The following is an 8,971-nucleotide window of genomic DNA, read 5'->3' as shown; positions in this document are numbered from 1 at the left end:
CAAAACAAAATATCCAAAACATCTGGTCCCCATAAAGAGTATTAAGTTTCCTAAAAACATCCTTAAATTTATTTTAGGTACATTTTCTGATAAAAAATTATTTGATATGGAAATCTTCAGCCATTGGAAGCTATTAAATAAAATAAGTTTGGAAACATGTACTGTTTTAAGCACAAGAATGTCTTTATTTTCTTCCTTTCAATACTGGACTCCAGTGGAGCTTTGAGTCCAAACTCAGATGCATACATTGTCCAATGCAGTTTCCCTAGAAATAACCACAGAGTTGAAGACAATCCTCATTGCAAACACTGTTCCTGTCTAAATGGTATGAAGTTTGAAGAAAGTCTTCTTTGAAGAGAGCTTTCCTCTCTGAGATTTGCACTTATGTGATGAGATTAAATTCTTTTAGGTAGATACAAATTTCTAGTCTATTCTATTAATTCAAATGTTAATGTTTTTCTTAACCAGAATTTATAAGTGAAAAAATGCACTTATTTTTTTTAAAAAAAAAATTAACATAATAAGGCAAAAAATAAATAAGGAAAGTCATCCTTGGGAAAACTTCAGAGATGACTGCTCCTGAGTCTCTTTTCTTGATGTAGGAAGTGATTTTTATATTAGTAAAATAATATTAGTAAAATAAATCACATGGCCTAAAATGGAGTCCATTTTGGTGAACTTATGAATCCAATAGACTGGAGAAGCCTGTTAAATTAGGAAAAAAATCCAGACTTGGAAGCAACTTAAAAGTCTTCTTAGAGGAAGAGAGCACACAAGATGAATATATACTAAGAAAAGATTTGTAGATTGTCTGGCATGATGCACTCTGGGTAGTCCTACAATGGCTAGCCACATGCTGGAGAGGCTAAGAGTCTGGCAACTACTCATCCATAAGGCTGTACTCTCAGCATCAAAACCTGATAAAGAAGGCCTGGAAGATCATTACAAGCCCCTGGTTTTCAGTTCACATTGGAAGGCTGAGGTAACTGAGTGCTGATGTCAGAAGGGGATAGTGGGAGAAGCAACAACACACAGTGCACTTACAAGCAAGGGAGTAAGGTGTGCAAGCATGAAGCAAGAGCCTTTTCCTTGAACTTCTACGTATGTGGGGTACCATTGGGAAGTGCTGTTTACTTTGAAGAAGTGCCTTTCCCTTCCAAAGATTAGGAAGTTTCCCCCTCCAGGAAATACCTGCACAGACCTGCCCAGTGCCATGTTGCTTTGTTGAATCCAGATCTAATTGTGTTGACAACCAAGATCATCAGGATTCTTGACAACCTTTCAGATCTGTGAAACCTCTGATAGCTACACACATCCCAGGAGTAGAAGCCAAGCCTCATCCTGACTCTGCACAATCTGATTTCTGTATAAATTGTTGCCTGTGTGACTTACAGTTGGCAAAATACACTCACAGTCTATTGTTTCTTTCTAGCTCATAGCGAATTTCAGGATGGACTTTTTGCAAATTCTAATCACAGAAGGAAATCGAGTAGAATAATAAATAGAATAAATATTTCTCAAGATGGTGGTTGGAAATGGGAACAGCTCCCGAATAAGCCTCCTCAAACCCTATCTTCTTGTATAAAAGAGGTGGGGGGGGAGAGAAGAGGAAAGAAGAGAGTGAGCAGTTCTCATTGGGAGTTTGATTGAGTCTCTCAGTGACTGGACTGCGGCGCTCCTGGTTTGTATGTGTTTACAGCTTCAAGATGTTACAACCAACACTCACTTTAGAGAATTCTGTTCTACTTTTAATGCTTATGCTGGTTTTCCAAGGATTTTGGATGGAGAGTATAAGAAGGTAAAGTATGCAGCTAATGAGTACAACACTAGCTGAAAGTTTCCAGCTCAACATACCCCAGAATAAATGATGACACTTTCCCTGGAGCACTGTTTTAATAATCTGTCCTATTGTAACAAAATCCCCATAAGCAAGTTATCTGAGGAGAAGAAATGTGGTTTCTATAATTCTGGCAGCTGTTGCTAGCCAACTGGATGAGTGGTGAGAATGGTCCTTCTGTCTAAGACAGGATCTGGTTGCTGGGCTTTACTTAGCATGTGAGTTGGTATCCTTCCAGAGTAGAAGACGAAAGCTTCCAATGGTAGATGAAGCTAACATTTCTCTCTCTCTCTCTCTCTCTCTCTCTCTCTCTCTCTCTCTCTCTCTCTCTCTCTCTCTCTCTGTGTGTGTGTGTGTGTGTGTGTGTGTGTGTATCACCTCCAGTTTTATTAAGTATAACATTCACAATGAAGGTTCAATACGAAATCAATATTTTTACATATACACCAACAAATATCTTTAACAAGGCTAGAGATGTGTCCATTCATGAGAGGGCCTTGTGATGCTATAACTGGAAAGAGCCCATCTCTTAGCAGTATTGCCATGAGATTAAATTTCAATGTGTACTTTGGAAGAATGTATTCAGAGTGTAGCAATCAAGTAGTTACTTTAGATTTCAAGATCACTTAAATTTGTTCTCTGAAGGCTGTTTATGTTTGAAGCCTATTTCCCAATCTGGACTTGAGGACAGAATTACGTATGAGAACCCAGAGCTACTGTGCTCAAAGATCTGACAAGTGGCCACCATTCCAATTTCTTCAAAAAACAACTCTGGATCCTTCTTTGTCTAGAGCCCAAGTAGAGCCAAGTAATCTCAGGAAAGAAATTGGCAGATACAAGATCTGTAACCAAGAAGCTCAGACCTAGAAAGCAGAAGTAGAAAGTGAAGCCTATTTGTAGGCATCTAGAACAATAAACACACAGTGCTGAAGCAAATGGTGAGTCAGTACACCTTGGACTAATACGGGCAGCATTAGAAGCTGGAAATGGCAGGATGCCATCTGAGGCATCAGTAAGAAAGACCAGGAAGGACACAAAGGGAATGAGATGCTGCAGCCCTTTTTCTCTCTCCTCTGCTGTTATTTACTTTTGATGTATTTTCTGGAACATAAATGTTTCTTGGGCGTGCTATGAAGTAGTCCATTCATATCTTCATATAACAGACAAAAGAAAATTATATAACCCAGAGACTAAAAGTTTATATCTAATATACATAAACAGACTGCTCTAGTAAGAACAGACTTCAATCTCAAAAACAAATGTAATGTGGTATGTGAAGAAGGTGAAACGTCAGTCATTCTGATCCTTATCTGAGTATAAGGGAACTGGGATGACAGTAACCTACCCAAAGTGATGTCAAGTGCAAGAATGTTCTGTTTTGATCCACTGTTGTCCACTGGGAAGGACAAGGGACAGGGAACAGAAACTTTCTAGCTATAAAGTTAATCCATGCAGAAGCAAGAAGCTTCCTGACGCAGATCTGGGTCTCAAGAACGACTGATGCCACACAGGTCCAAGTTACTTATTCCAAATTCATCCAGAAGTCCTCAGACTTTTTTGTCATGCTCCACACTATGAATGGCACCATTCTCTAGGATTGTACTCCAGGATTATATAAAATGGGAAGAGTTAGGGATTGAAGAGATGGCTCATTGGGTGGGATCAGTCTACCAGCCATGTGGCATATTGGGCACTGACAGTCCTGCCGGGGCTTGTAGGCTGCTGGGGAGTGATCCCCAGCTCAGGACCCACAGGCTGACTCTCTGTACTTTGCATGCAGGCCACATGCTGCTGCCTGCAATCTCCATGGTGCACATAGTCCACAACTCAAACTGACAGAAAACTTCAGGTTTTCTCTTAATCCTGGGCTCCAACTCTCAAAATCATTCGATCATCTTAATAATTGCTCTTAATTTGTTAAACAAAGCATACTTTTCAGTACCAAAGTAAGCAACACATACTGGTCACTACTGCTAACATCTCTCAGTCACATGGCTGCAACTGCAAGATGTGCTGGCCAATAACAATTAGTACACCTACTCCAATTCATTATAACTGCCTTATGACAGGTAATATCTGAGAAACTACAAAAAAAATGACTGGATAGCATCCAGGAGTTCAATAATTATTTCGCTTATACGATGGAAGGTATTCTGCAAGGCTTACATGACTTTCCTTCTACATCCCTTTATTTGATTCTAGGAATTAGTTTGGTTTTCAACATTATCTCATTTAAAAAATAGTTCAATACTACAGAATGGGATAGCATCAATTTGACAAAATTTTCTGAATGAATTGGTGCTGTTGAATTTAAATATTGGAATCTATTGAAAAGCTATGATAGATTAATGGAAAAGATATATCTTCAGGAAGTTAATACACACACAGTCAAAATTATTTCCAAGGATGAGACATTATCTTTACTGAACAACTGTCATATCTTGGAATCCTCAGTGAGGGCATTAGAACAGAACACTGGACAGGATATTCAGACTTTACAAAAGGTGGTAGTAAAAAGACATGAAAAGATTGAGGAATTTATTGAAATTGATGAGCATGGACAGAGGTACAAGGACAGAATTTAGCCTCATTAGTACATACCAGACCATGGGATGACTTAAACAGAGTTTCAAACACATATCTGGTAATTTCCTAGGAAAGACCATCTGGCACAAAGTATGCTAGTTAATCAAAGATTATGCATGCTAATCAATACGTATGAGCAATCTAAAAGAAATAAAACAAGTAATAGTTAATTATGGGCAACGTTCATTCAGCATTTGTCAGGGAAATGGTGATACAATGTGACCAGCTGCTTCAGCCTCTCTTTGCTGTGACTTTTCTGTTACAGTAAACTGCAACTTCAAACTGAGCTGCAATTAAACTGTTCCTGCCTTATGTATGCACCTTTTCTGGGGGGTTTTATCATGCCAGCAGAAAAATTAATTAATTAATTAATTAACTGAGATAGTCTAGTATTATGCCCAGAAAAACCATGTTGTCACTGAAATAATAACACTTTATTTATCAAACCCAAAAGTATAGTTTTCTCAGCAACTACACATAAAAAATATTGTTTTGTGGTTGAATGAAAGAAACAAAAATATTTGTCAACAACAACAAAATAATCAAAAGTTTTAAATGCTCACTAAGTTGGCACATACCAACACATCTTGAAAAAATGTCAGCATGAATTGATAATAGGCTTATAGAAGCTTGGACAATTTCCATATTAAAAAAACAAAAACAAAAACCTAACAAATAAACAAAAATAAAACAACAGCAACAAAACAAAGAAGCATGGCTCGCTCACCGACTTCTGTACATCTTCTATTTGTATGATGTAGAATTAGTTACTGTTCTCACTGCAGAGATAGAACCAAGGAAAAAAAGCAACTTAAGAGAAGGCTCACAGTTCTAATTTCAGTTCATCATGACAGAAAAGCCATGCCAGGGTCCACGATGGCAGGAATGTGCAGTGCAGGCTCCTTATATGGCAGGGAACCTGGAAACAGACGCCCTGCTGAAAGCCAGGCCAAGCTCTCACTCCCAAGACCTATTACTACTGAACATTTTTATTCCTATTTTCTCCTTTTTCCTATTTTTGATCATTATACTGTTGCTCAGATGCATTTTAGGAATCTGCTTTTGTTTATCTTACCATTAAAAAAGATCTCTCAAGATCCATCCTTACATTTCTGGAAAATTACATGTCATTTCTTCATGGTGTGTGTATGTGTATCTGTGTGCGTGTGTGAGTGTAAATTCAGTTTGCTAGTGTTTTCCTCTGAATATTGATATGTAAGTTTATAAGAGACACTGATCAATCTTTCTTCTTTTTATACTGTCTTTCATTTTTAGCAGTAAGATGTTACTGGGCTCAGGCTTTGATTTTTTTTTCTCCTTTTCTATTTTCTCTAAGAGATTATTAGATAGAGATTAACAATAATTATTTGGAAGAATTTCCAGTAAAATCAACCTGAGGCTGAGATTTATTTTTCAAGACTTTAAACTATGGATTCACTTTCTCTTAGATTTGTCAGCTAAGTCAAGCCATTCAGTTCACATGTGGTTTTGAAAAGATTCGATCCATTACATCTAATTCTTTTATGCGATGTTCCGTTCATGTGATCATTAAAATGACTGAAGAATCTATAGAAATTTGCCTGTTACTTAATTTCACTGCTGATTAGTTCCCCGTTTCCCTTCTCCTGCTCTGCTCTCTTTTTGCAGTGCTGCAGGTTGTATTACAGCCGCACACATGCTAGGCAAATGTTCTACTACTGAATTGTATCCCTGACCTTTCTTTCTCATCTAAATGTGTCATTTTTATTGTAAGTTGATCAATTTTATTTGTCTTTCTAGATAATAACCTTTGCCTTTATTTTGTTCCCGTCATTTTTATTTATACCTGCTCTTACCTTCTTTTTTCTCTTGTGTTTGTTTTGTGTCTATTTTTGTGATTTTTCCCAGTTCTTTTGATTGGAAGCTCAGATAACTAATTTGATAATTCTGTCCTTTTCTAATGAAAGCATGTGAAGTTTTAAATGTACCTGCTGCACTACTTTAAGGGCCTTGCACAAATTTCTATTTGTTTTTTTTTTTTTTACCACGTAGTTCAGTTCTACTTTTGAAAAATATTTTCCCTAAGACTTCCTCTTTTTTGCTAGATTGACTATATCGGGCTTTTAAATTAAATTAATTTTTTTAACCATTTCAAGCATGCAGGTATACAATGCACTGCAGGTAGTTCCCCCATCCCTGTTCATTTATCTCACTGCCTCCTGCTGACCCTGCTTACCCTCCTTGTGTTTCCCTCCCTTTTCGTTGTCCACGTAAGTAGTCACAGCTGCCTTGTGACTGTGACTGAAATGACCATGACAGATACAGATGATAACATTTCTGTAAGTACCCTACTTTCTCTACGTTTCTACTTCCTCTTCCACAAGGCTCCCTAGGCCTTTTAAGGAGTGATGCTAATATTCCATTTAGGGCTGAGTACTCAACAGTTACTCAGTTCTCTGTACTGGACCAGTTAGGAATCACTGCTTCAACTGTCACTACAAAAAGAGGTTCTCTTCAACACTGAGAGGAGCACTAATCTAGAATAGAAACATAAATATACAGAAGGCAGTTTAAAGACCTGTTTATTTAGTAATGCACTGATACTATATATAGTCCCACTAGGACCCGTGGCATCCCAACCATACTTTTTTTTTTTTAATCAGGGGTATAATATTCTCTCTCATGGAATAGGACTCAATTCCAATTAGAACACTGTAGATTTTCTCTAGGACATCCAAACCACTTTGCGATGGTCAGTATATATTACATGATAAGTATTATACGATTCATAGTCCACAACTGGGACAAACCTTGATGACCTTTGTCCCATAGCAGCTACATAGCACTTTCCAGTGTTATGAACATATGCCTATATGACACATACCATTATTATTAGTAATATAATCTGGTACTATGAACATGTACCTATATGACAGGTACGAAGCTTCTGGCTCAGTTCCAGCTTGATTTCTCTGTCTAAAACATTCTCCTTAACTGATGGCTTACTTAGAAGATGATCACCTGAACTCTAAATATTTTATAGACTTACTGTTATTTTTCAGTTATTGATTTCTAACTTGAGTTCAATATGGTCAGAGTGTGCATTCATTCAATATGATTTCAACTACTTTAAAACTGTTGAAGCTAGCTTTATTCCTTGGTATATGGCCTTTTCCTGAGATACGTGACCTGGGAAAAGCTTAGAGTACAAGACTAAACAGGAATGGTAAAAGTAATCCTCATGTTTTATAAAGATGCATTCTGCTTTTGTTATGTGGACTGTGTGTGTGTGTGTGTGTGTGTGTGTGTGTGTGTGTGTGTGTGTGTGTGAACTCGATTTGGGAAATAACCAGGCCGGCTTAAAGATAAACAAGTGGTGTAGGAGTTCCTTCTGTTTGTGTGTTGCTTTCATTGTTTAATGAATAAAGAAACTGACTTGGCTTAGTTGAAAAAGCGGAACTTAGGTAGGCAGAGAAAACAGAAATGAATGCTGGGAAGAAGGGCAGAGAGAGAGAAGCCATGGATCCTCTGCCTGAGATGGATGCCAGTTAGAATCTCTAGTAAGCCACAGCCACATAGCGATGCACAGATTAATGGAGATGGGTTAAACTAATATGTAAGAGTTAGACAATAAGAAGTTAGAGCTAATGGCCAAGTAGTGTTTTAATTAGTACAGTTTCTGTGTGGTTATTTTGGGTGTAAGCTATCTGGGTGTCCAGGACAAACAAGGGACCCCCTCCATGTAACATTTGGTGGCCCAAGGTGGCCAACTAATTCCACATAAAACCTAAGAGGGGTTAAAAAGGAATCCTAGACAAAAAAATACAGAGTTTATAACGGCTTCTTACTGTTTGTTGGCTCCTTTAAGAAAGATTTTCCTGACTCAGCAGCCATAGCAGGAAAAAAGCTATGCAGGTTTAAAACACAGCTTCCTGGGTTGTGCCACCAGCACAAACTCTGGCTATGAAGCATTTCAATGGCATCTGTGGGCCTGGGTGTTTCTGTGCCCACTAGGGTTGGGAGGGAAGTGGCTGAAATCATGCCTGTGGCTCTGTGCTCCCTGATTGGGCAGGTGGTAGGATCTGGACTACTAGCATGCACAAGCAGGAGTGCATGGTGGATTTCTGTCGCCATACACAGAGATGTTTCCAGGCTGTGCCGTGCTCTGCCTGGAAGATTTGGCTGTAACTCAGATAAAAAGGGTTTATGTGCTATATGCTCATTCTTAGGATTAGACTGCTGAGTGCTGCTCCTGCCTGATGGCCCCAGAGCTAGCACTGGTGGTGTTTCCACCATTTTAAAATTGGAGAGAGGCAGAGCCAACATACAGAGCAGCTACAACCAAGCTTCCTAGCATTTTAAAAGCTCTTCAACACAGTAGAGAATTACAGACAATGCAATAAGGACAGACTCAGATATAAAAGACCTAAAAATGGGTCACAGTGTTGGATAAATGTTCATAGGCTTGGGAGAGAGAAGAAAAAGATTATAGAGAGTCATAAAATAAAGTTAATGCTTAAAAAAAAGGGTAAAGTCTTTAAAGAGACAGAGTGCAGATAGTGATAGATT

The 8,971-nt window shown here is 38.2% G+C and overlaps 1 pseudogene; it reads left to right on the top strand.

Moving 5' to 3' along the window:
• The first annotated feature begins 841 nt into the window (after positions 1-841).
• LOC113457881 overlaps positions 842-8,971 on the top strand; it is a 37,423-nt pseudogene continuing 29,293 nt past the window's right edge.

The sequence above is a fragment of the Microtus ochrogaster genome, linkage group LG9 (assembly GCF_000317375.1).
Source record: "Microtus ochrogaster isolate Prairie Vole_2 linkage group LG9, MicOch1.0, whole genome shotgun sequence".
Classification (NCBI taxonomy): domain Eukaryota; kingdom Metazoa; phylum Chordata; class Mammalia; order Rodentia; family Cricetidae; genus Microtus; species Microtus ochrogaster.
This window is presented reverse-complemented; position numbering and strand designations above follow the sequence as displayed.